This window comes from Lissotriton helveticus, chromosome 12 (assembly GCF_964261635.1).
Source record: "Lissotriton helveticus chromosome 12, aLisHel1.1, whole genome shotgun sequence".
In the NCBI taxonomy this organism is placed as follows: domain Eukaryota; kingdom Metazoa; phylum Chordata; class Amphibia; order Caudata; family Salamandridae; genus Lissotriton; species Lissotriton helveticus.
This window is the reverse complement of record NC_136073.1, coordinates 825340374-825346422: the sequence shown is the minus strand read 5'-3', so window position 1 is coordinate 825346422 and position 6049 is coordinate 825340374. Positions and strand designations below refer to the sequence as shown.

Below are 6049 nucleotides of genomic sequence, written 5' to 3'. Positions count from 1 at the left end.
GTACCGCTCTGCGCCTACCCCAACTGAGCTGCACATGTCCGTAAATCATCTAAAAAATGCCCGGCCAAGTGTTAGCAGGGAACATACTATATGTGACCACTCAGTCTACCTCGCAAGCGGCGCTGCCTCCTTCAGTTGGGCAGGCTGCTTTCCTTTCCCCAAAAATATGCACAACAATCGAGAAAAGGTAGGGTCGAGATGATGTCTGCTTTCAGGTGAAGTTGCTGTCCGCTTTCAGTATTTTGAGGTGCTTTCATCTGCGCCAGTCGGGGTGTTTGCTCTTTGACCTGATATATTTAAAGTGCACTTTCTGTTGTTATAGCTGGTGAGATTACTTGCATTTTGTTAAGCTATCAGTATGGTAAATAACAATGCCTTGTATTTATGTTTTAAAACCCAAAACATAAATAGAAGCCATTTACAATGCCAATAGCTCAAAATCGTGTGAATGCAAGACTTATTGCATTGCAAATGCTTGTTTCTTTTGAGGTACGTCTTCCGCATTGGAGTAATTCAGCTGGCAATGACAGAATTCCTGAGAAATGGCATCTTACACCACCTGTAATAACTAGGGCTTGGTTATTAACCCGAAGAAGCAAAGATGAATGTGGGTTTAATAATGTTATATAAAATCGCCAAGTCCCCTTATTGACGTCAAAGGTTGAATAAGTGGAAATAATGCCTAGACTCAATTAGTGATGGCAGTGATTACTTTTTTTATTCTGCTGTTAGTGGTTTAAATGTACTCCCATCAATGAATGCCTGTCCCTGTATCTGCATTAGCTTTTATCACTTGCCACCAACATGTACAGCCCAGTCATTTCAAGCCAGAATCCTGAGGTTGGAGCGTACTACCTCATGCACCATTGAGGGATAGATAGTCCTGTGCAGGGAGGACGTCTCTTGATACAGGGGACACCTTGCATTATTTTAAAAGTACAGATTTCGTGAGACTCAAAGGAAGGATTAAAGTAAGAGAGAGTGGTGACGCTTGTGGACGATTTGTTTATTTTTAGGTTTCGCCTGGCGAACACTTCTCACCCCTCACCTTTGCAGGATGAGCCGCTACACCAGTGTGACCCAGTGACGTGTTTGTACCGAGAAGGTTTTGGTGCTCTTTGATCTGCCGTGGTGATGTCACACTGCTTCATGCTGGTCATTGCGTTACTTGAGTGGGAACGGTGCTATTACGTACGTGGACGCACCCTATTGTACTTATTTTATTCCCACTCGAGGTCCTCACAGTAAGGCTGTTCAATAGAGTGTATGTAGTGTGAGGAGATGGCTCTTCCATCGACCTCCCATCACTTCAGGTGGGCACTCATTGTAAGAGCAGCCTCATTTTACAGGTGGTTGGCGCTTTACTTCGTTTGCGTGTCATATTTTATGTGTTGTCTCTTTTTTGCATGTCTTGTTCTTTTTGTTGAAATTATTTTGCCTTTTATTCTATCTTATTTTATATGCAGTTGGCGTGTACTCTTTATATTGCCTTTTTCGTGTCTGTTGTTTGTCTTGTTTCCAGGGTGTTTTTAATATTACTGCTTTTACAGTTGTGTTGGTTTTGCTTTACATGTTGGTGTTTCTTGTACTGGTTGTTGCTGTGTCTTGACGTTCTCTTTGTTGTGTGTGTTTTGGCTTTGCATCCTCACCAATGGTGCTGTTCTCTTTGCTTTCTGTTTAGGGTTTATCTGTATTACAGAGCTGGCAAGTTGTTTCCTTCCTGCAGACACACCTCACCTGCTAATAATGGGTCAGGACTAAAAGTGAAATGATAGGTCTGCAGTTTTGTGCCACATTTCCTGCCATTCCGTTTCCCACCCATGTTTTAAAGAGTTTTATTGCTGTGCCTTTGAGTTGTGCCTCTCTGCTATTTCTAGGATTCTGTTTGTTGGAGACTAGTCACTTGTAGGGCGTGGGAGTTCTATGGCTTCATTCACAAACCATATCTCACACCGAAGTTTAACATTTGTGGGCTCAAACACTATTTGCGAGGGTACATTCTGAGTGCTGACTCATAGGAACAGTATTTGCTGAATTTAGCTCCAGAAAGTGCATTTGTGAATGAACAGGTAAAAACTGATTATCTCACACATTTGTGGATATTGTCTGAGGGGTGGGTGCTTTAAAAAGGGCCTACTCCACACGTCTTACCTAACCCTAACCCCACAGCGTTTGAGACACACCCACCCTGTCAGTTAGGCTAGTGCAGGTTCCTGGGTACCAATGCTCATAGAAGGTATTCTGGGAGTTGTTTTCGTTTGAGTGGCAGGCCGGATACCAATCGTTTGTTCAGAATAGCCAAGCACTGGAAACATGGCTGTGCTTGCTTCCCTGCCCCCTGGCTGTGCTTGCTTCCCTGCCCCCTGGCTGTGCTTGCTTCCCTGCCCCCTGGCTGTGCTTGCTTCCCTGACCCATGGCTGTGCTTGCTTCCCTGCCCCCTGGCTGTGCTTGCTTCCCTGCCCCTGGCTGTGCTTGCTTCCCTGCCCCCTGGCTGTGCTTGCTTCCCTGCCCCCTGGCTGTGCTTGCTCCCCTGCCACCTGGCTGTGCTTGCTTCCCTGCCACCTCGCTGTGCTTGCTTCCATGCCCCCTTGCTGTGCTTGCTTCCCTGCCCCCTGGCTGTGCTTGCTTCCCTGCCCCCTGGCTGTGCTTGCTTCCCTGCCCCCTGGCTGTGCTTGCTCCCCTGCCACCTGTCTGTGCTTGCTTCCCTGCCCCCTCGCTGTGCTTGCTTCCCTGCCCCCTCGCTGTGCTTGCTTCCCTGCCCCCTCAATGTGCTTGCTCTCCTGAGTGTGTGTGTGGCTCTGGGTGGGTGTGTGTGGCTCTGGGTGGGTGGGTGTGGTTCTGGGTGGGTGGGTGTGGCTCTGAGTGGGTGTGTGTGGCTCTGGGTGGGTGTGGCTCTGGGTGGGTGGGTGTGACTCTGGGTGGGTGTGTGTGGCTCTGGGTGGGTGTGGCTGTGTGTGTGTGGCTGTGTGTGTGTGTGTGTGTAGCTCTGTGTGTGGCTCTCTCTGTCTGTGGCTCTCTCTGTCTGTGGCTCTCTCTGTGTGTGGGTCTGTGTGTGTGGGTCTGTGTGTGTGGGTCTGTGTGTGTTGGGTCTGTGTGTTTTTGGGTGGCATTTGCCAGAGATTTAACTATTGGCATTGTAAATGACAATGCCATTTATTTATCTGTTTTCAAAACCAACACATAAATACAAATTTTGTCATTTACAATGCCAATAGCTCAAACTTTTCAAAAGGCGAAACCATTGCATTGTAAATGCTTGTTTCTTTTGTGCTTTCTTGATAACTAAAAAAAGTATTTTTTTTACTTACCTACCCAAGTGGCGTCTTCCATCTTGGATCGCTAAACCAAAAAGCAAAGCAAATAGTGCCCACATCAATCCACTTGGGCGTGCATGAGTGATTACCTGTATACTAATACATAATCATCATACCTGCCAACTTAAGGAAAAATCTCACCATATGGGGAGAGGGCGGGCCATGAAGGGTGCGGCCTCGTGCTGAGAAGTACCTACGAGGTACTTTTGAACCCCACCTTGCCTACAAAAAAACAAAAAAACAAAAAAAAAGCTTGCTGATGACCTGGAGTGTTTTCACACCCCTTAATGGACCTCGGCAGTTCAAAGCCTCGGAAAACAAGCTGGAAAACCGCTATCTATAGTGGTTTTCAGATTGTTTTCCTTTCCACCGTGTGATATCCGCTTCTCACCAGGAGACAGTGTGATGGGAGCCGATATCGTGTGAGTTGGCAGGTATGAATCATGCATGCATGCGCCAGTGAAATGACATGACTGACAGCAGAGGCCGTGCCATCGTACCATTTTTGTTTACTTTTTTTTTTGCTGATGCTCCCTGGTAGGGCGAAAATTAAAATTGCTTTGGCCCCAACGCTGCAAAGCATTGGTAAAGCCAATAACAAGGCAAGACCTTTTGACTTTTCCAATGCTTGTTAGAGGTATGTAAACAATGTCTATAGGATTTTTTTGTGGTCACTCAAAGTCAAGGGAGCCATTGAGTAAAGTGAGCTGACCCCCTATTCTGTGCTGGACGGAAGCAATATTATACCTGCCAAATCACCTGGTGCCACCGTGCGACACACGATATCTGCTCCAATCACGCGGTCTCCCGGTGAGGAGCCAATATCACACGGCAGGGAAAACAAGCTGAAGGCCATGTAGTGTGCGGTAATAGTAGTTTTCCAGCTCGTTTTCCGTGGTTTTGAACTACCGACTCCATTAATGGGTGTGAAAATACCCCAGGACATCAGCAACAACCAGGCTTTTAGGGGCAGATTTACAAGCCCCTTGCGCCTCTTTTAGGCCGCCGTTGCGTCACTTTTGTGACGCAGGGTGGCGCAAAAGATGCGCCATGGTGCGGGGTATTAACAACGTGACACATATGGGAGATGCGTCCCGTTGTAAAGCCCTGCGCCAGAAGGAGGCGTTCCTGCGCGGGGGGGAGGGGGCTTTCCGGCGCAGGAACGCCTCCTAAAAGTGACTGAGTGAAATCTACAAGATTTCACTCAGTCACTTTGGGGCCCATGCTGCGTCAAAACCAAGCGCCTGCTTGAAGCAGGCGTAAGGATTGACGCAGGATTAACAAGATAGGGCACCCCTGAGCATTGCTGGAGCTGCGTGGCGCTTACGACGCAACTCCAGCAATGCGCCGCCTTAACGGCACAGATGCGTCACGCATCTGTGCTGTTTTTGCCCCATGGTGCGCTGCATTGTAAATGCGGCGCATCAATGGTGGCGGAGGCATGGCGCACAATAAGTGGCGCATCCCTGCTGATATGCAGGGATGTGCCACTAAATGTAAATTTGCCCCTTTATTTTTAGGAGGTGGAGGCTTGGGGCTGGTGGGGTTCAAAAGTTCCTCCTAGGTACTTCTCTGCACTTGAGGCCCCGCCCCCTCCTCACACGGCGAGATTGTTCTTCAAGTTGGCAGGTATACAATATGTGAATGCCAATTTAACTGCCCAAGGGATTAAGTCCTCTGATCAAAAGCCCCTCTACCTATATGTATTAGGTATGAGGTTTTTTTACACCACCCCCCCTCAAAAAAAAATGCAATAAAACCAAAAACTATTGCCCAGTGAAAAGCGGTTCCAATGGACCGATCTATAAAACGGATAAAGTATGCGAATAACACTCCATTAGCAAGATTCATAAGCTCCTTTGGTTTTAAAAATAATCAATCTTTATAAATGGTTTCATTTCTCTTTCATGGTTTCATTTCTCTTTCATGCTTGTACAGCGCCCCCATCCGTTTACAAATTATCCTTACATGAAAAGTTTGTCTCGAATAGCAATTCAACAATGGTATGCTCTAACTTCAGCCCTCTGCCTGCAACATAGTTTATGGAAGAATTTAAATCAATATTCACATATCAAACGATGAATAAATAGCGTTTTAAAATCAGAGTTTAAACCACTGTAAAATTGTCACAACATGTCATTGAAAAATATATCACGGCGGCTCGTTGCGAAAATAAAGTTTTAAATGACGGAGGGATCCATTGACAAAAAAAAAACTAAATCACAAATTTTAAAGTAAAAAAAAAAAAAATTGATGTTTCCGCCCGGTCTCGAACCGGGGACCTTTCGCGTGTTAGGCGAACGTGATAACCACTACACTACGGAAACTGCCATGCTGTTGGAGCTCTCCCTTGGCTACTTGACGATGTCTCTGCTGCCCCCTACGATCCTATACAAAATTGCATAGTTGTATACAGTTTTATCCAAGCAAAACGTAATGTGTACTTAAACATCCATTGCATTAAACATCCATTGCATTAAACACAGCATGATGCAGGTAATGTTCTTATTAATGATAAAATCACCAACCCGAACAATACCAGTGCAATCAATAACATTTACATCGGAGACTCATTTCCTCTTTCTTTCCTCCCACCCACATTCCTTTCATCTCTAGTTCTTACGTCTATTTCTTCCTTCTTTTTTTCTCTCCAGAGCCACGCCTCCCTTCTTTCTCCGTTTACTTGAGCATTTATTTATTTACAAAGTATTTCCCCTACCTTCTCGCTTCTGTCC

General features: G+C 46.1%; 1 non-coding gene across 1 annotated transcript; it reads right to left on the bottom strand.

Annotated features, from left to right (window-relative positions):
- Positions 1 to 5568: 5568 nt before the first annotated feature.
- On the bottom strand, positions 5569 to 5641 carry TRNAV-AAC (transfer RNA valine (anticodon AAC)). The gene has a single exon. It is a non-coding gene; the product is annotated as a tRNA-Val (tRNA).
- Between the last annotated feature and the right edge of the window lie 408 nt (positions 5642 to 6049).